This window comes from Lolium perenne, chromosome 4, assembly GCF_019359855.2.
Source record: "Lolium perenne isolate Kyuss_39 chromosome 4, Kyuss_2.0, whole genome shotgun sequence".
In the NCBI taxonomy this organism is placed as follows: Eukaryota; Viridiplantae; Streptophyta; class Magnoliopsida; order Poales; family Poaceae; genus Lolium; species Lolium perenne.
The window spans coordinates 400,911,751-400,934,317 of record NC_067247.2 but is presented as its reverse complement, the minus strand read 5'-3'; the positions used below and the strand labels follow the sequence as shown (position 1 = coordinate 400,934,317).

Here is a 22,567-nt window from a genome sequence, read left to right as displayed (position 1 = left end):
AAAATGGAGCAACGCTCCACACTCACCAAATGTTGCACTTCCCAAACCAAAAGCACAGCAGGATGCAATAGCTAGCTTTCCAGGACCTCAATATACACATCAGCAAACAGACATTGAACAATAGTACATTGAGAACAAAACTAGTTCCAAAGACCTCAATACATGTTTAGATCAAGCCATTAAGTTATCGGAAAACAGTAGTAGACGACCTACAGCTCATACAGTAGAGGCAGATCTAGCATATGCAATCAATCATGAAGCAACATGTTTGATCCAATAAGTGCACTCAGCCCACAAGTAAAAATCTAGTATGACCTATGCCAAATAGCTGCTCCACCGTGCCAAATAGCAGCACGAGGACTGATTTGGTCATCCTTGCTATACACAAGCAAGTTTCTTATAGCTTATAGCAAACATATAAATAAAACTTCATATTAATCTGTTCTCATTGAGAAATATAAAAAATGCAGCCCAAGTGCATGTTAGCCAAAATGGCTATATAGTCCAAATATTCAGATCTGATGATTCCTATCAAGTGCAAGAAGAAGAACCATGAAAAAACTAACATAGATGTCACATATAGCTACTGATTCGTTCATGAAAGGTTCAAAGATGGATATCTACTACAGATCAGCTACAACAAGCTACATTGCCAACACTTGAAAAGGAGAATAGTCTATTCTTATTCCGGGCAACTGAAGCTCTAAAATCAAGCAAACGGCGACTGCCAGTCACATCAGGAGCAAGGGTATGCTGTGAAAACTGCATTGATTAAACTTGGAATAATTTTGCGGTTGCAATTCTACTTGTGCCCAAATAATTACGTTTGAGATTGTGACTAATGGTATTGCCATTATATTAACAGGCGGATGCAGTTAGTCTTAAGAATGTTGTAATCTCAGCTGTTGATGTCATGCAAGGTTTGGGATCGATAGCCCATTGTATGCTTTCTAACTTAAGATATCTTAGGTATTTATTGTCCACATTTACTTATTCGCCAATAAAATCAGGTCTTTAACAGTAGGCTTATCTTTTACTCCTCCCTCCATCCCGAAAAGGATGTCTCAACTTTGTCTAGATCCGAGTCTACCTAAAACTCGTCTATATACATGAGTACCTAAATAAAGTTGAAACATCCTTCACGGACAGAGGGAGTACCTTATTTCATGGTTTGATACACATTCTTCAAAAGAGTTGCAGGATAAGTATGATTCATACTATAAGAAAAGTTTTTCCCTGTTAACAAATGGTAATAGTCCAGTGTTGGTAATTTTCGTGGGAATCCCCACCTTATGAAATACTACGTTCAAATCACTAACATATTAAATCATGAATAAATCCGCACAAAACAATTCAGTCCACGACAATAGTTGAAAGGTATCTGGATGCACCCTTGATTTCCATGATTTAAATTTGAACTTCATAAGCTCATGAAATCAATTGGACTGAAGTGCAGAAGTTGAAGAACTAGGAGAGGGCGTCCCTCGCCGTTAAGACAAATTCTTGTCAAATCTGTTTCAAGTGACATTAGAGCATCTTTCTTGCCGGGTTGTAGACAGGACATATTTGGTCTCACAGCTTTTCAGTCGTTGCATGACAAGAAATGGTCATGCTTGATGAATGCAGAAAACTCTTAGCTATGGCAGCAAACTGGAGGTATTAACATTCTATTCCCAGGAATTTCCTTGCAAGAAGTGACAATAAAGCTCTGAAATTTGAAAAAGACAAATTCTCTCTCTACTTGGTGGTGAACTGGTGATTAATTGTTCCCGTGATGGCAGCAGTTATACACAAGGTCTTACTACTACTATTGCATCTTTAATCAGGTACATGTGTCTAGTCTGCGCACAAATCATATGCAAGGGATTTGTTAATATGAATTAACAACCCAGGGAAAGATATATGATATACACCAATCTTTCTTTTTAGGTGCAACTGTGCAAGTTGAGCCTGTGACTGTAAGAACATATTGTGCAAAGAGACAAGGAATGAGTAGATAAAAAAATAACAAAACAAAAGAATGTTAAACATCCCTGGCGATCATGGTGCACACTTTGCAGATAACAACTCAAAGTAATTGCATAGTGTACATAGATATTTTAGTACAATTTTTTAACAGCAAATCAATTTGGAGGTACAAAAGGGGGACCTGCAATAGAGAGTATTGCATAGACAAACCCCACTGCAAGTCATTACATAGCTATTTTCTGCCCTTACATCAAGCGAAGATCACCAAAAAAGAAAAGAAAATAAGATCATTGGATTCTCTATATGGTTTTTCATCCAAGTCAACAACAAGTAGACTTGCGATGCCCGTTCCCTATCAATCGATATCAATCCATCTATCAATTAAATTATTTATTGCTTTCGTTCATGCATGCCTCACTCCTGAATCCTATACCGTGGGCACGCTTCTCAGCTGCGCACGTGCTACTACTAAGCTAGCAGCTTGATGTATCCTAGCTTGGAGCATACGTAACCCTACAACGACAAAGCTTGGAGGAAATTTCTAACTCGAAAATTTACGATGAAAACAAAAACAAAGCTTCAGAATTGAACAGTTTTGATGCTGAACGTACTTGGTTGCTGTTCAAACATATTTGCTAGATCTCTGAGCCTTTTTAAAATAAAACCACGAGCAAGACAAAGATCCAAATGCACTTGATTCATATACATGTTTAATGAACAAAGTATCAATCCATGTTGAATATTTACCGAAAAGCATGATATACAATTCCTGAAGCTAACTAAGAATAGCTTGAGTGTTCTCGTTTGTCCAACACTTATCCCGGTAACATTTGGAGAGTGAAAAGCTGCAGAAAGCGCAAATTTTGGTCGTGCTTTAGTCCGCAAATAAGCATATTTGTATTCCTATAGGATGATGAACAAAAAATAAACTCCTGCATTGAATTGCAATACTTGTGCTTATCTATTGCAGTATGAAAAATATAAATATTTTTTCTTCGAATGGGATGCTCGCTAAGATGCAAGACTAACGATGAATATGCTACCATCGTTTCTTACTACATGACCTCACCTAAGCTGGTACCTTCATGTCATGTAGTGTGAAAGGACCAGGGATTGTATAATTATCGTGTGGAAAAGAACCAAGAAGTAAAAGCCGGTTACTATACCAGCTTCTTATGTACTCCCTCCGGTCATTTTTAATTGACTCAAATTTAGTACAAAGTTGTTCTAAATCCGAGTCAATTAAAAGAGACTGGAGGGAGTATTTCTGATTGTGTCCAGGCAATAACTCAAAGCTACTCCTCCAAGGTTCCTTATCCACCACAATTTGATCAAGTTATCAAACACTAGAGCTGGTCTGATTCAGATTTCATTCGCACATGTAGAAAAATTGTTGTCTATTATAACTGGAACTACAACAAATGTAGAACTATCTAGCCTGCGAAGCTTTACGCACACCCATAAAGCTGGAAATGCATAAAGGTAATTTTTCCTAACAAGGAATGCTTTCAGGTCTTGACGGAAAGTAGCTTGACACGAAACTACGAGGACATATGTAAATCATGCCTAGTCTAAATTGTGAAAATCATCTCTAGTACTAGTTAGCAAAGGATATCATCAATCATATAAATGTCCAGTAGCTCTATTGATAAAAATGGTCAAACTCCCAGCCTTCCGAATTCAACACACACATCACTAGTATAAAGTGAATATACCATTTCCAGGTCAAAAGAAAATAAAAAAGACCATCTCCTGTACATAATTCAGTTGCCAACTACATAGGAGGAATGCAAAATATCTAGAAAATACTCCCTTCCAAAGCATGAACAGATTCCTTTTACCCAGTATTTTGGGAGAAAACGAATCACTTAAGGTGATGGAAGTTAATAGCGAAGGGCTTTTTTTGAGCTGGAGGGCATTGTTGTGAGCATGTAAGTTGAGTTTTAAGAAAAAGCTAGGCCACTAGAACTTTCAAGCCGTAGGTTTTAGCTAGAGGTTTTAGCTGGTACCTCCAAGCCACGTCTAACTCCACTTGCCTCTTGTTGATGCTTGCCTCGCATCCCCAAGAGCCAAAGCAACCTGCAAGGAACATGGTGTGATTAGAAAAACATTGCACCAAATAGTGTACAAGAAGCGAGAGATGAGCTGAACTAAAAACAAGAAACTGTCAAGTTGTCGTACATATGACCATTTGACAAAATAAATTATTTTACTTGAGTACCATCTATTCAGGTTCCATGAAAAGAGCTAGAAGCTACATAACTTATTTAGTACAAATTAATAGATTTGATAGGAGTTAATGGATATTGGATAATCCATCATTTAATAATATAGAATGAACCTGAATAGATTACACTGCTGATACACTCATGGTGGAAAAGAGGAATCCAAAATCAGTTATTTAATAATCATCATGTAAGATACTAGCGGGGTATAATCTGGAGGAACATTAACGAGATAAAATGAACCTGAATGTGCAGAATATATGTATGTATGTCCAAAAGGTTTAGAATGGTAGAAGTGATTTAGATATTAGGAGGAGTCAATTTGCGACCAAGCAAGACAAGCCTACTCCCACAAAAAGAAAAAGAACAGACAAGTAAGACTGCGTGCTAGCTTATCATCACATAGCACAAGCTACCTACACTTGATAGTCTAGAGCGAAGAAGAGCAAAACAACAGAAATCAAGTAAAGCCATACCAAGAAAACATCTCAACTTTGCAAATTCTTAACCAAAGCCATCCGAAGATGGTACGACCCACGACGCGCAACGGAGTCCATCCACCGCAACACCACACACGACAGCGTAAGGTTATGCTCTCTGAGTTTGCGACAACGCCTCGACCTCCTCAGGGCACTCTGAGTTGGTATTGCTCGCAACGTAGTATGCTCTTGGAGTGAAGTCTTTGGCTTCAAAGCATGAGCAGTCCTGCATGAGAAATACAGTAGGGTCAAAATCGCCGGTTACACCTACTACTACTCGCTCACTCTACACTGGAAAATTGGCACCAAGACTTACCCATGGGTCTTGCTGTACTGGCCATCATGGGCATGCCCAGGGTCTTCCTGTGCACAAAAATAGTGCACTATGATTTGAAAATGCTAGCTCAAAAGGCTGCAAGAAAAAGGAACATGATGTTAAACTGTCTAGATCGCACCGTGCTCATTCAGCATAGGCAAGCCTCCTGTTACAGAGAATAGAAGGTTGTGATGGCAAGCAAACTACACTGCACCCTGACTTCCCTCAAAACAAATTCAGTCCCTAAATGAACCGAACCAGGAAGTCATCAAACACAATAATATATTGGAAAAAAATATATGTTCCTTTGTTAGGCATGAATTCTCTATACATGCTTGATACAGAGACAACAAATACCTAGCGGCTTAAATTATCATTGGTCTACGTCACATTGATCAACCAGGTACGAGATCACTCAAGTTCAGCACATCTTACATTATGCACAAGGCAATTTAGAGTTACTATACACATTTTTGGAAAATACTTGCTGATTTGAAATGCCACTTATACCGTACATATCCAATTATATTCTGACAAATGCAATACATTAGTTAATATGTTTTCGAGCTTTAGAGAAGATCAAAAATGAACTCTTTGCAAACAATAACTTGCAGCACTTGTTCAACGAACTCGCGTCCACCGTTATGGTACCGACGGCTAGCTTCATCACCTTCAATGAGTGTGGGTATGTAATTAACGGCTCTTGGCGTACTCGAAGACGTCGGACTGATCTTGGGACCATTTTCCACTCGATCATGCTTCCTGTGTTAGAGTTCGGGGTGTTGGGAACTGAGGACAGCTCTTCCATCTCCCGCCCCAGAGGAAGGTCCGGCACGAACTTTTCACCATGCTTGTCACGGATAGCATTGGCAACCTCTGTTTTCAGCATCAAAAGGGGAAAAGGACAAGAAAGGAAATCGTGATGGCCAGACTTGCATGCTAGCAGGTTCCGCCTACCCAGTACTAGTACTGCTCTTGCATTCTCACCGTGGAGCACGACAGATGGGCAGCTAGCCGGATGATTCAATCGTGGGAATCTAACTAGGCTGTAACACGTACAGAAGAGGAGGCAGGGGGTGGGGGAGGGAAGAAAATACCTTTTGCAGTTGCAGGGCTGGTCGACGTCTCCCTTGAGCTAGCTCAAGACCGGAGTGGACTGGGCAGCCTGCGCGCGTCCCCCTCCAATTGGGTCGGTGTTCCGAATTAAGTCCGGACCAAATTAAGGGAAGGGGATGAGCCCCGGCGTGAGCAAATCGGCAGTTGAAGACGAAGGGCATAGGATGAGGGAGGAGGGGGAGGGGCTGACCGAGGTGCGTCGACGCTGGAAGGCCTCCATGCCGGCGACCTTTTACCCGGGTGATCGATCGATCAGCTGGAGCGGCGCTTGATGCCGCGGACGAGCATAATATGACCGTGGCCGGGGATACGGCCGTGCGCGGGAGGGACTCGAGTGGGTGGGTGCCGCCGTGCCGGCGAGCGGGGATGCAGGGGCCGGCGACGCGGGCGATGGAGGAAGAAAGTAAGTAAATAGTGCTCATCAAAGATTGATTGCCGCGCGTTTAGCGAGGCGACGGAGAAAATTGGAGACTTTATTATTAACTGCCCCCGCTGCATGTGTTAATCGGACGATGTTTTAGCTAGCAAGTTTAGATTACCGGCCATCATCGAATTAAAAAACAAAGACTCACAATTAGATCGTGTTTTAAGTCTAGTCAAAGTTAATAAAATTTGATTGGATATTTAGAAAGAAAAAAAAGTTGACATCTACAATATATAATTTATATAGTACTAGTAGAATCGACCTAAACTATATTTTCATATCAACAAGCCCAAGGTTTGCTCCCTTTCTCTGTTTTACACCCCTTCACTCTTTCCGTCCTTCTCTCGCCGCCCGGCCGAGGTGGTGAGGGTGGGGAAGGATGATTTCGGGCGGTTGTGATTCGAGAGAGGAGCAGGGGCCTCTTCCTCCCGGTGACTAGGTGCGGCACCGGCGATGTCAATTATGCCCCTCGGGTGGGGGTGGAAATCGCATGCTCCTCCTGCCGAGGCCCTCGGTAATAAGCACCTCTGGGCGCAGAGCTGCATCCTCGGTGTCCTCGACATCGACCTGGCAGCGAGGAGGAAGATGAAGACGGTGGCGACGTCGTTGGCTTCTGCGGCCAATTTGTGCCGAATCCTGGCTTCTCCGAACTTCTTCGCCCGCCTTCTCCCACCCGTGGCAGGAGTGTTGTGCTAGAAGGCGGGCTACTCGACATCAACGGAGCTATTGAGAATTCCGTGTCTGGGATTTCCGAAGCTTGGAAGCAACTTGGCGAGCTTCATCTCGACGGCTGCATGTCGTCTGTTAAATCCGGTGAGCTCCGGCGTCCTTTCAACCTCCATCGTAGGCCTTCTTTTAGGTCGGCGGCCGCGCCCAACGCCGGCATTGAAGCAAGTGGTTCCGTCCCCGCGGCGGTGCTCGGCGACGGTGCAGCTGACCTCTGGGTCGGCGAGAGGAGATAGGGAGGGACTTGATTGCTTCTCAGATCTTCCAGAGAGGTCTCCTCCACATAAATCGGGGACCTATGTATTATTTTCTCAATCTTTTGGGGTCTTGTGTAATATTGTACACCTCCACTCTTTGTGTTTTAATATAAGCTTTCAGGCCCTTCGGGGCTCTCCTTGTTAAAAAAAACCCTAACTTTACTTTACAACATTTACGTCACTAACCTCATGTCACTAGATCTATTTTCAAATTTAGTTTCGTAATCTACCAATCTGACATCGTATATGTCGGTACTTATTTCTATAAAGTTGATCAAATACAAATAAGATTAATTTAGAAGAAAGATAGAAGTACACTTATTCCTGGAAAGGGGGAGTAGCTACTACTAGTAGCTAGAGGACAACATGCATCAAGATGAGATTCACTCCACACGAATCATGCATGGCATTCGACCACTAGCTAGAACAAGGATGGCATTCGACCACACGAATCATGCGAATGGCGGCCAACGCGGGCGATGGAGGAAGAAAGGAGATCCGGGGAGACGGCTCTCCGTAGTGTGTCATTAGATGGAGAGTGAATCGAGGATGCCGCGCATTTAAGCGAGGCGACGGGAAAAATTGGAGACCCCCGCTGCATGTACTTGTACGTGTTTATCAAGGGACGACTCTCTAACTTTCTCCTTGTGTTTTGCGCATGCACACGCACGCATATAGCGTAAGATTAATAAAAGTCGGAGAAGTCCAAAAGCTAGCACTGATCACATCCGTGCTCTCACAAGGAGATCGCGTTTGATCTCAAAAAAAAAAAAAAACTAGATCGCGTTTTAAGTTTAGTTATTAAAGTCAACAAAATTTGAGTCAAACTCCCTCCATCCATGGGTAATTATACCTTTAGCTTCGAGTCAAACTCTTTTAAATTCAACTTTACTTTATACGTAAGCGGCGTAGCAACATTTACGTCACTTAAGATTTGTTTAGACGCAACAAGGTGAGGAATGAACAGGCGCGTAATGTTGGCTTAGGGCATCTCTAATGGCCAGACGCATTTCGAACGTCTAAAATGGCCGCGGGCGCGTCCGTTTGCGTCGGTCAAAATGGTCAAAATCGACCGCGCGTCTGTTTGCGCTGGGTGCCCCCAGCTGCACGGCGCAATTTTTTTGGGTTATGCATTCTTTCAAACATAAACATAATTTACATATTGGATAAAGGAAAATAAAAATATATAAATACTAAAAGGCACATGTACCGCCTGCTACCTAGCCTACTCCTCGTCGTCGTCGTCGAGCACGACGAATTCCGGTATTCTACCACGGCCAGTTGGCAATCGGCGGAACATACGACGGTGCCGCCGGTGGTGAAAGTCGAGGAGCCCACGGGTTGAACGGCGGAGGTGGAGGCGTCGGCGGGTGTTGTAGGGCATCGTCCTCCGTCTCATTCGGTACAATCTACTAGTTTGGATTTGGTTTGCCGCGCTGCAAGACAGATATTTTCGAGTCCGAAATAGTATCTGCTAAATTAGGCCGCCCACTTCCTCGTTTCTTTCACCTCCCACCCACACCGTCGATCCCCTTTCCACCCCCACCGTCTCCGGCAGATCCTGGCCAGCTCGATCCGGCCAACCCTCCGGCCGCAGACCACCGCCCAGCATCCCTTCCTTCACCCCTCCCGACGTCATGGCACTGGAGTCACCCATTCACTGCCAGAGCCATAACCCTGCCCGCCCAACATCCCGGCTACCCAACCGCCTCCGCCGCCGGCCGCTCTCCCCAACCACCGGCTCCTCCTTCCCTGCTCCCGAGATCTCTTCCTCGCCGTCTTCCCTCTCTCGCGCGACCCCCTCCACCGGCCGTCATCGCCCTCGCCGGCAAGTCACTGCGCCGGCGCCACCTCGCCACCCGCACCCCTAGCATGCCGCCGACCACATCGGCTGGCTGCTGCTCTATGATACTACTTGGACGGGAGCCGAATTGAATTTCTGTTGGATGTATGCATTATATAGTAACATAGCTAGTTAGTGGGAAGTATACCACTTGGATGTTACTACACTATAAAGGTTCGGAAATTCAATTCGGCTCTTGGGTGCATATGCTCCCTCCACCCAAAAACATATTTTTAATAGTTAAAAAAAATTAAAAAAAAAATTCGCACGTACATCTCGACAGTCTATGTGCGTTCGTGCAGTTTCGCAAAAACGATATTTTTTGTGATCGATCAATAAAAGACAAAATAAGTCTCACAAAAAGCCTCATTTTCAGCACTAAATTTTGTCTTTTTTACACAGCTCAAACTACAAGTTGATTTTTCATGGAAATATTTTGATCGCACTTAGCATGTGAAGATGTACACATAAATTTTTATTGAAAGTTTTTGACATTTCAAAATGTATTAAAGTCGCAGTTCAAACTAAAGGGAGCATATGCACCCAGGAGCCAAAACATCACTCTATAAAGGTGGTAACATAGAGTATGTTACTACTCTATGTTACTTTCCACTATGACTAATCTAAAGAGTGTCTACATCTAAATTTACATAAATTTATGACATCATTTTATAGATAGAGATAGTACTACTTTTCATGAAAACACGAATTCCAAATTTCTCATGAACATACTAGTAGCAATGGAGGAGCTAACGAGTTGCTGGTTACCTTCTATAAAGATGTTGGTCCTAGCAATGGAGGAGCTTCAAAGAAAATCTTGGGCTGGCCAAATTAAAATAGAGCACAAAGAACATTTAGTTGCATCATATCCTTTTCTTTTGAAAACCAAACTAATTCTTCTGCAGGGAAAATCAAATTCTTTTCTCGATTGTACTTTCCCCTAGATAAATTGCAATTTGTAAACAATGGTGGATTAAATTATTCATCCTACCAAATTGGTAACACTAGGAAGTTTGGTATTGACGGAGAATAGGATGCAATGATTTTGCCATGAAGTGATTTGGGGAATGAATTTCCCGTCACTTTTGTTGTGCCGTGCGCTTTGCCCGGCGGGCTTGCGCAGCGAAAAATTGGAGAAGACATGGGACTAGAGGAGAGCCTAGGTCACCGCCTCGCCGGATAGCCACTGCTAGCTGTAGGCCACATGTGTGTGTCTTTTGACTCCCTGCCTAGGGATTGGGGATTTGGGGCCCTAGGAACCCTGGACGGCTTACTGTCGCTACTCGCCGCTCACTAGACCGAGTCACTCTGGATCCCCGCAGTCCGCTGCTACCTACGCCGCTCAATCACTGTCTTACAGAGTCACAGTAGATGCCCTAACTAGCGTCGATGCGCATGCACTACTAATGAACAACTGAGCCGGAAAAGTGACGACAAAATTGTGAACAAATGACCTGACTCTCATGTACACTAGGCTGCACTGCTTGTTTGGTGGGCTTTGCCTATCGCATCGTAGGAATAGATCTGAAAAAAGTGTTTATTGGCCATCAAAAATAATTTTGATGGCCATCATATGTTCATCCTCCCTCCCTGGCAGCCTGGTCTGGTGCCTCCTGTCCATGACAGCATTCCTATTGTTTAATTACGATTTTGTTTGCAGAAGCCACTTGTTATCCATCAACTAAACAGGTGCCCATGCAATGCATGTGTGCACAAGCAGAAAATTTGACTGGGCATCTGTGATTTGTGATTCGAAGTTGTTACGCTGATTCTGCTTAATTATATGAAAACATGACAGTATCATAAACTTGCTCTTATATAAATACCTCAACGACGACGACGGACGGATCGACTCCTCGCTCGCCTGCATCCTACGGATGGATCGCTGCTCGCCTCCTCGCTCGCCTGCATCCTACGGATCCGCAGGCCATTGAGAAGACAACAACGTCCATGGTCGCCTCCATTGCTCGATCTGTGTCCAGCCAGCCGGCCGGCGACGACGACGACGGTGCCCGCCTCTCCTCTCCTCTCCTCGACAAGTAAAAGTCAAAGTCTAAGTCACACGCGATTCCCGCACGTGGTGCCTCGCGATGGGCTCCTACTTATAGAGCAGCTGCGGGCTTCGGCTGGTTCGAATTTTGCCGAGGCGGGCGGGAAGAAGATGAGCGCGCGGGTGTGAAAGTTTGGTGTTAGACTCTCCCTAACTCTTCGTTTCCTTGCTTGATGGTGGAAACATTGTCCACATAATGACGAGTCACAACGATTGAGTCTCCTCATAAAACAGAACGTAGCGAAAAACTAGGTGTCTCTATTTTATTAGGCATACTACTTTGATGCATGCCAGGAGGCTCGGTTTCTACCTCTATACCCACTCCACAATGTTGATCTGATTTGCCCCGTTCCCCAATATACCTTTGATCAACACGTTTATTATCCATTAAAAATGATGAATTAATTAATACACGTGTGTGCTTCTCAATGTTCCTTGCCCTCAACTCGGTAGTTTATTGAATATACAATGTTTACTGATCTAGGCGGCTTGACGGTAATCAACATAATTTGCTTGCTCTACCCGTCTAGTGAGATAAAAATGAATATAACCTCAGTTACGCCCAAGCTGGAACCAACCAAAATAATCTGTGTGCGATCGCTCGCTCGAGCTAGCAAATCGACCCATCCATGGTGCTTTGGCTAGCTAACAAGGAACAACAACAGCATACTTATTACTATTATATCAAGGTGGTTGTGCAGGAGGTGGACCTCGCTGTCGAATTGCAAGCACACACACATATTCATTATGTAATTTAAACCAAAGCCAATTCATTCTGATATGACACTGAATGCACATGCACAGTACACTTCATATTCAAAATCACAGTATAGAATCAGTTTTGGGTAAATCTATTTATTAGACATCCAAATCAAACACAACTCACATCAAAAAATCAAATCCCTCTACAAAAATCATCCTTGACTTCAGTCGACAATCGTAGCAGTAGACACACCAATTCTATGCCCAGCAAGTCTAACCTATTTACATACAAACATCATCAGCTTCATTTCATTCAAGGATAAATCTCTATAGCTTGTCCACTCCATGGCCATGGGCACCTTGATCCCACTTCGCAGCCAACCGTCCCGTCCATGCCTGCATTGCTGCAAGCAAGCTTGTCGATGTTCTGGCTCAATGTTTACCAGCCGAGCTGCAGAAAGTATCTCTCGCCCTCCCGCAGCTCAACAACCTCCATGCCCATAAGAAATGCAGAAACAATATGATCAACTTCCCTGCATCCAGCAGCTAGCAACACACCGCATGTATAAAGAGACGATCTGGATATCATCAATCATATAAATGTCCAGTACCTCTAGTGATAAAAATGGTCAAACTCCCAGCCTTCAGAATTCAAGACACAGGTGTTCGGTCACGAAGCCCTAGAGTTATGCTGCAGCCAACCAGCGCAGCTCAATCCGAAAAGGCCAGCAAAAACGACGACCACAGCCTCATATAACCTACAATGGCAATAGCAGAAAATAGATCAGTGCAGCCCAGGGCCGACACCAACCAATAAGCAGGAAAGGACAAAGCAACAGTGACAACCCGCTAGCTTCGTCCAGAGGATAGCCAAAATAATAAATCCAGCCTGATCAGTGATAAACAAACTAGCTAGCTTGTGATAGACAAATAATGCAAGACCAGAAAAATCAACGCCACTTATGATTTTTCTTCAAGAAACAATAGTAGTTTTTCAGCTAATTAACAAATACAAGTTTAATTAGCAGTAGTATTAGAATTTTAGCCATGACCTTTGCCCTATATTGGACATCCAGATCGTATACTTAAAAAAAGACACTAAGGTGCATACAACAAAACTAATACATAAAAAAGAACATCAAGCAAAGTCAATGCAGAACATGAATGTTTCTGAGACGTCGAATCAAAGCATTGTAGTAACCATATATATCGTGTAGCTGTCGTGCTAGAAGAAAACCTGTTGCATAGAGGCCCCAGCTCGAGCAAGGAACATGGTGTCTTCTTGTCTTTCGGCTTCCAAGGCATGGCTACCATTTAGACCTCATCGTTATCTTCAAACAAGAGCAAAACATGATGGTCAGCAGAGCAAATTTAACAAGAATAAATTTAAAAGAGGGTTTCGACTATACACAACAACGAATTTTACAAAAGCAACGCGTCATGTGAATTTAAGCTATATCATTGATTTCAATTGTCACTAGAAATATAATATAACTTGCACTATGAGGTTGACCCACAATTGGCATGGCATTCCTTTAGTCAGCCAAAAGAGACACGAGTTCGATATTGTCGCTAAGAAGGAGAGTACTACACCTAAGTACCGAAATTCACAATGAATATTTATAATAGGCCTTTGTAGATACATGTATAAATTATTTGAAACACAAAATGAGGATTAAGGCATGCATCGGGCATGATGTATGGATACTAATTGAACAGCGACACAAAGGCAACAAATCTGCAACATCTTAGGAGCGAAATCAATCTTTTGATAGCCATCAGTTGATGCATCAATAAAGTTGCAAACAGAATCCATCTATCTTTGGCAAATACTGTGTTTGTTGTATCAAACAAGAGCAACCACTCTGATCTAGTACTCAAGCTCAGCTCCAACAAGTGCAACCATCCCACGAGTAACAATGCAAAATTAGCATGACGTCAACTAGTGTCAAACCTACTAAATGGGAAACTAGCAGCTAGAGCATCACAAATTAACAAAACTGGGTACAAACAGCATTAGGTCACAACAAAATAGCTACAGTGAAGTTATGAGAAGAATCATGATAACCTACGAACTACGCATAGATGTTAACAAGATTAGGACAGTTATATATCTGTTTAGCGAGCAATTCGAATAGCAAACCAGAACCGTAAAGATTAGTTTCTTGGCAAGGCCCCCGATGAGCCCCACCTTGATGGTGCACTGCTCGACAAGTCCTCAATTACCTCATCTTGCGCCATCTTCTCCGGCCAGCAAGGGTGACAGCCCAAGCCGGTCCATTGTACCAAATTGCAGCACGATCCATCCCATACACAAGTATGTCTCTTGTAGCTGATAGTGAACATATAAATAAAACTTCATGTTAGTCTATCTTCACTAAGAAATATACAAAATGTAGCCCAAGTGCATGTTAACCAAAATGGCTATATAGTGCAAATATTCAGTTCGAATGATTCTTATCAAGCGCGAGAAAATCAACCATGAACCAACTAACATAGACATCATAGATAGCTACTGATTCGTTTATGAAAGGTTCAAATCTATGCTGCAATCTCATCTTATGTATGCAACATTAGTTGTTTTGTATCAGTCACACGCGAGCTAAAACATGACACTTTGGAGAAACACTATATTAATGAAAGACACCACGGTAACTATGCACAACACATACAATAATCACCAGATCAGTTGCAGCTCAGAACCGTACAACTATGCAAACATCTAATTTGACATCTGCTACCATAATAATACTAAGAATGAGGGATGTCACTATAATCTCCAAGCAAATCTTCATAGACATGGCAACGACACATATAGTAATAACGAGATAACCTGTAGCTCACAACAATACTAATATGCAAACATCTAATAGATAGCGAGGATTTCACAGCAACTTACATGATAATATTCAGAATGAGACATGTCACTATATAGAATCTCCCAGCGACACCTACTTCTTCGCGTGGGGCGGCGGAGGCGGTGGCATCGACGCCCGTCTCGCCGACGCGCCGACCACGTGGTGCACCGCCTTTGTGGACCACCGCAACGGGCTCCTCCTCTGCGAGGCCACCGAGGGCACGTGCTTCGTCTACAACCCGGCCACGCGCTGGTCGGCGACGCTTCCGCCGCCGCCGTCCCAGCGCGGAGCCACTGGGGGTCTCCTCCGCCGCGTATCTCGTGTTCGATCCAGCCGTCTCTCTCCATCACGAGGTGTTCCTGCTCCCGAGCTGCCCGGCGAGCCCGAGCCCCCAAACCGGACAACATTGCAACATTGCACGTAATAACTCTCGACACATAAACAAGAGACACTATGCCAGGCCAGGCATCACAGAGGGGCATAAAAGAATGTTCATCAAGTTGAGAGGAATATTTTTTGCATGCCATTGAACAAGAACATCCATTAGGTACATGCAGTATGAGATGATGAGCTACGACACACCAGAACAAGAAAAAGGGGCCATCTTGAAGTGGCGGCGGAGGCGAGCTACCTTGTGTATGGGCTGGACATCATGGTCAGACTGAGTTTGGGGTCGGACCCAACAACATCATCAGGCTGCGAGAAGCATCCAGCTGCAGCTGCCATCATCTAGTCCTCCTCCTCGACATCCTTACACAAAAAAAACACAAATGATATCAGTTCTAAATGAGTTTTGGCAAGAATAAATTTGGAGTAAACTTGACCCACATGACACAAGGGAGCACTGGTCCAGCAATTATCTTTTAGTTAAAATAGACGAGATTCACTAGGACTACAACAATGGCAATAAGAACATGAATCAAATAACAATGCACTTTGAAGGTCAGCCCAAAAAAAGAATCATCACGATGCACAATACACAACTTGATGATGATGTATATATATGTAACATGCATGTAATCCAATGACCAAGACCATGCCGAGCGGCTTGGCATCCCGTCCTCTATAAGTGACAACACCTACATACACACATCAAGGGAATGAATGCCGAGAGAATATATAAGAAACTGGAAATTTCCTAATTTAAAAGGCAATACTCGGATTCTTTTTAATCATCACAATTAACCTAGTTGTTTGGTGGTAGAAGAAATACTCCTTTTTCTACATCGAATCAAGTGATTAGTGACAAAAAATAATACACTAAAGATCAATAACCAATACACTCACGCATCCCAAAATACCAAAAACTAATCTAACAAGTGTAAAAAGGAAAGTATTTCTACAATTCCTATGACCAAGCAAAACCAAATGGTGTCCCTTTCTTGAAAATTTGTAATTACATTCATACTAGAAACTAGACAAGGCGACTAAATTTTACAGCAAGAAGTAATATTTATACAATAGAAACTGTTTTCATCAGACTGATAGGTAAATGAGTTAAAGACTTAGAGAAAACCTCCAACTTGAATAAAAACCATATTAATCAAACTAAGGTCGAAGTAAATGTTGACAATGTCAAACTACGTGTAGAACTAAAAAAAGTAAGATATGTACATGCAACATGTAGCTTGCTTGATTTGTATATAGATAAAGAGGTCCCAGGTAAAGACAATGTAAAATGGAGCAACGCTCCACACTCACCAAATGTTGCACTTCCCAAACCAAAAGCACGAGGATGCAATAGCTAGCTTTCCAGGACCTCAATATACACATCAGCAAACAGACATTGAACAATAGTACATTGAGAACAAAACTAGTTCCAAAGACCTCAATACATGTTTAGATCAAGCCATTAAGTTATCGGAAAACAGTAGTAGACGACCTACAGCTCATACGGTAGAGGCGGATCTAGCATATGCAATCAATCATGAAGCAACATGTTTGATCCAATAAGTGCACTCAGCCCACAAGTAAAAATCTAGTATGACCTATGCCAAATAGCTGCTCCACCGTGCCAAATAGCGGCCACGAGGACTGATTTGGTCATCCTTGCTATACACAAGCAAGTTTCTTATAGCTTATAGCAAACATATAAATAAAACTTCATATTAATCTGTTCTCATGAGAAATATAAAAAATGCAGCCCAAGTGCATGTTAGCCAAAATGGCTATATAGTCCAAATATTCAGATCTGATGATTCCTATCAAGTGCAAGAAGAAGAACCATGAAAAAACTAACATAGATGTCACATATAGCTACTGATTCGTTCATGAAAGGTTCAAAGATGGATATCTACTACAGATCAGCTACAACAAGCTACATTGCCAACACTTGAAAAGGAGAATAGTCTATTCTTATTCCGGGCAACTGAAGCTCTAAAATCAAGCAAACGGCGACTGCCAGTCACATCAGGAGCAAGGGTATCTTTGTGAAAACTGCATTGATTAAACTTGGAATAATTTTGCGGTTGCAATTCTACTTGTGCCCAAATAATTACGTTTGAGATTGTGACTAATGGTATTGCCATTATATTAACAGGCGGATGCAGTTAGTCTTAAGAATGTTGTAATCTCAGCTGTTGATGTCATGCAAGGTTTGGGATCGATAGCCCATTGTATGCTTTCTAACTTAAGATATCTTAGGTATTTATTGTCCACATTTACTTATTCGCCAATAAAATCAGGTCTTTAACAGTAGGCTTATCTTTTACTCCTCCCTCCATCCCGAAAAGGATGTCTCAACTTTGTCTAGATCCGAGTCTACCTAAAACTCGTCTATATACATGAGTACCTAAATAAAGTTGAAACATCCTTCACGGAATGAGGAGTACCTTATTTCATGGTTTGATACACATTCTTCAAAAGAGTTGCAGGATAAGTATGATTCATACTATAAGAAAAGTTTTTCCCTGTTAACAAATGGTAATAGTCTGAGTGTTGGTAATTTTCGTGGGAATCCCCACCTTATGAAATACTACGTTCAAATCACTAACATATTAAATCATGAATAAATCCGCACAAAACAATTCAGTCCACGACAATAGTTGAAAGGTATCTGGATGCACCCTCGATTTCCATGATTTAAATTTGAACTTCATAAGCTCATGAAATCAATTGGACTGAAGTGCAGAAGTTGAAGAACTAGGAGAGGGCGTCCCTCGCCGTTAAGACAAATTCTTGTCAAATCTGTTTCAAGTGACATTAGAGCATCTTTCTTGCCAGGTTGTAGACAGGACATATTTGGTTTCACAGTTTTCAGTCGTTGCATGACAAGAAATGGTCATGCTTGATGAATGCAGAAAACTCTTAGCTATGGCAGCAAACTGGAGGTATTAACATTCTATTCCCAGGAATTTCCTTGCAAGAAGTGACAATAAAGCTCTGAAATTTGAAAAAGACAAATTCTCTCTCTACTTGGTGGTGAACTGGTGATTAATTGTTCCCGTGATGGCAGCAGTTATACACAAGGTCTTACTACTACTATTGCATCTTTAATCAGGTACATGTGTCTAGTCTGCACAAATCATATGCAAGGGATTTGTTAATATGAATTAACAACCCAGGGAAAGATATATGATATACACCAATCTTTCTTTTTAGGTGCAAGCGTGCAAGTTGAGCACTGTGGATCGTAAGAACATATTGTGCAAAGAGACAAGGAATGAGTAGATAAAAAAATAACAAAACAAAAGAATGTTAAACATCCCCTGGCGATCATGGTGCACACTGTGCAGATAACAACTCAAAGTAATTGCATAGTGTACATAGATATTTTAGTACAATTTTTTAACAGCAAATCAATTTGGAGGTACAAAAGGGGGACTGGCAATAGAGAGTATTGCATAGACAAACCCCACTGCAAGTCATTACATAGCTATTTTCTGCCCTTACATCAAGCGAAGATCACCAAAAAAGAAAAGAAAATAAGATCATTGGATTCTCTATATGGTTTTTCATCCAAGTCAACAACAAGTAGACTTGCTGATGCCCGTTCCCTATCAATCGATATCAATCCATCTATCAATTAAATTATTTATTGCTTTCGTTCATGCATGCCTCACTCCTGAATCCTATACCGTGGGCACGCTTCTCAGCTGCGCACGTGCTACTACTAAGCTAGCAGCTTGATGTATCCTAGCTTGGAGCATACGTAACCCTACAACGACAAAGCTTCGGTACAGGGAAATTTCTAACTCGAAAATTTACGATGAAAACAAAAACAAAGCTTCAGAATTGAACAGTTTTGATGCTTTGAACGTACTTGGTTGCTTTGTTCAAACATATTTGCTAGATCTACGAGCCTTTTTTAAAATAAAACCACGAGCAAGACAAAGATCCAAATGCACTTGATTCATATACATGTTTAATGAACAAAGTATCAATCCATGTTGAATATTTACCGAAAAGCATGATATACAATTCACTGAAGCTAACTAAGAATAGCTTGAGTGTTCTCGTTTGTCCAACACTTATCCCGGTAACATTTGGAGAGTGAAAAGCTGCAGAAAGCGCAAATTTTGGTCGTGCTTTAGTCCGCAAATAAGCATATTTGTATTCCTATAGGATGATGAACAAAAAATAAACTCCTGCATTGAATTGCAATACTTGTGCTTATCTATTGCAGAGTATGAAAAATATAAATATTTTTTCTTCGAATGGGATGCTCGCTAAGATGCAAGACTAACGATGAATATGCTACCATCGTTTCTTACTACATGACCTCACCTAAGCTGGTACCTTCATGTCATGTAGTGTGAAAGGACCAGGGATTGTATAATTATCGTGTGGAAAAGAACCAAGAAGTAAAAGCCGGTTACTATACCAGCTTCTTATGTACTCCCTCCGGTCATTTTTAATTGACTCAAATTTAGTACAAAGTTGTTCTAAATCCGAGTCAATTAAAAGAGACTGAGGGAGTATTTCTGATTGTGTCCAGGCAATAACTCAAAGCTACTCCTCCAAGGTTCCTTATCCACCTGTCAATTTGATCAAGTTATCAAACACTAGAGCTGGTCTGATTCAGATTTCATTCGCACATGTAGAAAAATTGTTGTCTATTATAAGCTGGAACTACAACAAATGTAGAACTATCTAGCCTGCGAAGCTTTACGCACACCCATAAAGCTGGAAATGCATAAAGGTAATTTTTTCCTAACAAGGAATGCTTTCAGGTCTTGACGGAAAGTAGCTTGACACGAAACTACGAGGACATATGTAAATCATGCCTAGTCTAAATTGTGAAAATCATCTCTAGTACTAGTTAGCAAAGGATATCATCAATCATATAAATGTCCAGTAGCTCTATTGATAAAAATGGTCAAACTCCCAGCCTTCCGAATTCAACACACACATCACTAGTATAAAGTGAATATACCATTTCCAGGTCAAAAGAAAATAAAAAAGACCATCTCCTGTACATAATTCAGTTGCCAACTACATAGGAGGAATGCAAAATATCTAGAAAATACTCCCTTCCAAAGCATGAACAGATTCCTTTTACCCAGTATTTTGGGAGAAAACGAATCACTTAAGGTGATGGAAGTTAATAGCAGAGGGCTTTTTTTGAGCTGGAGGGCATTGTTGTGAGCATGTAAGTTGAGTTTTAAGAAAAAGCTAGGCCACTAGAACTTTCAAGCCAGAGGTTTTAGCTAGAGGTTTTAGCTGGTACCTCCAAGCCACGTCTAACTCCACTTGCCTCTTGTTGATGCTGCTGCCTCGCATCCCCAAGAGCCAAAGCAACCTGCAAGGAACATGGTGTGATTAGAAAAACATTGCACCAAATAGTGTACAAGAAGCGAGAGATGAGCTGAACTAAAAACAAGAAAGCATCAAGTTGTCGTACATATGACCATTTGACAAAATAAATTATTTTACTTGAGTACCATCTATTCAGGTTCCATGAAAAGAGCTAGAAGCTACATAACTTATTTAGTACAAATTAATAGATTTGATAGGAGTTAATGGATATTGGATAATCCATCATTTAATAATATAGAATGAACCTGAATAGATTACACTGCTGATACACTCATGGTGGAAAAGAGGAATCCAAAATCAGTTATTTAATAATCATCATGTAATATACTAGCAGGGTATAATCTGGAGGAACATTAACAGATAAAATGAACCTGAATGTGCAGAATATATGTATGTATGTCCAAAAGGTTTAGAATGGTAGAAGTGATTTAGATATTAGGAGGAGTCAATTTGCGACCAAGCAAGACAAGCCTACTCCCCACAAAAAGAAAAAGAACAGACAAGTAAGACTGCGTGCTAGCTTATCATCACATAGCACAAGCTACCTACACTTGATAGTCTAGAGCGAAGAAGAGCAAAACAACAGAAATCAAGTAAAGCCATACCAAGAAAACATCTCAACTTTGCAAATTCTTAACCAAAGCCATCCGAAGATGGTACTGACCCACGGCGCGCAACGGAGTCCATCCACCGCAACACCACACACGACAGCGTAAGGTTATGCTCTCTGAGTTTGCGACAACGCCTCGACCTCCTCAGGGCACTCTGAGTTGGTATTGCTCGCAACGTAGTATGCTCTTGGAGTGAAGTCTTTGGCTTCAAAGCATGAGCAGTCCTGCATGAGAAATACAGTAGGGTCAAAATCGCCGGTTACACCTACTACTACTCGCTCACTCTACACTGGAAAATTGGCACCAAGACTTACCCATGGGTCTTGCTGTCTTGACCATCATGGGCATGCCCGGGGTCTTCCTGTGCACAAAAATAGTGCACTATGATTTGAAAATGCTAGCTCAAAAAGGCTGCAAGAAAAAGGAACATGATGTTAAACTGTCTAGATCGCACCGTGCTCATTCAGCATAGGCAAGCCTCCTGTTACAGAGAATAGAAGGTTGTGATGGCAAGCAAACTACACTGCACCCTGACTTCCCTCAAAACAAATTCAGTCCCTAAATGAACCGAACCAGGAAGTCATCAAACACAATAATATATTGGAAAAAAATATATGTTCCTTTGTTAGGCATGAATTCTCTATACATGCTTGATACAGAGACAACAAATACCTAGCGGCTTAAATTATCATTGGTCTACGTCACATTGATCAACCAGGTACGAGATCACTCAAGTTCAGCACATCTTACATTATGCACAAGGCAATTTAGAGTTACTATACACATTTTTGGAAAATACTTGCTGATTTGAAATGCCACTTATACCGTACATATCCAATTATATTCGACAAATGCAATACATTAGTTAATATGTTTTCGAGCTTTAGAGAAGATCAAAAATGAACTCTTTGCAAACAATAACTTGCAGCACTTGTTCAACGAACTCGCGTCCACCGTTATGGTACCGACGGCTAGCTTCATCACCTTCAATGAGTGTGGGTATGTAATTAACGGCTCTTGGCGTACTCGAAGACGTCGGACTGATCTTGGGACCATTTTCCACTCGATCATGCTTCCTGTGTTAGAGTTCGGGGTGTTGGGAAGCGAGGACAGCTCTTCCATCTCCCGCCCCAGAGGAAGGTCCGGCACGAACTTTTCACCATGCTTGTCACGGATAGCATTGGCAACCTCTGTTTTCAGCATCAAAAGGGGAAAAGGACAAGAAAGGAAATCGT

General features: G+C 41.9%; 2 long non-coding RNA genes across 3 annotated transcripts; both read right to left on the bottom strand.

The window, feature by feature from the left end:
• Window positions 1–4,739: 4,739 nt before the first annotated feature.
• On the bottom strand, window positions 4,740–6,162 carry LOC139830367 (uncharacterized). The gene is made up of 3 exons (XR_011742276.1): window positions 6,086–6,162; window positions 4,989–5,035; window positions 4,740–4,898 (listed from the first exon to the last, which is right to left on the bottom strand). It is a non-coding gene; the product is annotated as an uncharacterized lncRNA (long non-coding RNA).
• A 13,135-nt stretch (window positions 6,163–19,297) lies between these two features.
• Window positions 19,298–21,551, bottom strand: LOC139830757 (uncharacterized). Of its 2 annotated transcripts, none has more exons than XR_011744232.1 (3): window positions 21,327–21,551; window positions 20,633–20,704; window positions 19,298–19,463 (listed from the first exon to the last, which is right to left on the bottom strand). It is a non-coding gene; the product is annotated as an uncharacterized lncRNA (long non-coding RNA). The 2 variants fall into 2 exon arrangements; XR_011744233.1 differs by lacking the exon at window positions 19,298–19,463 and adding an exon at window positions 19,875–19,940.
• Window positions 21,552–22,567: the final 1,016 nt, after the last annotated feature.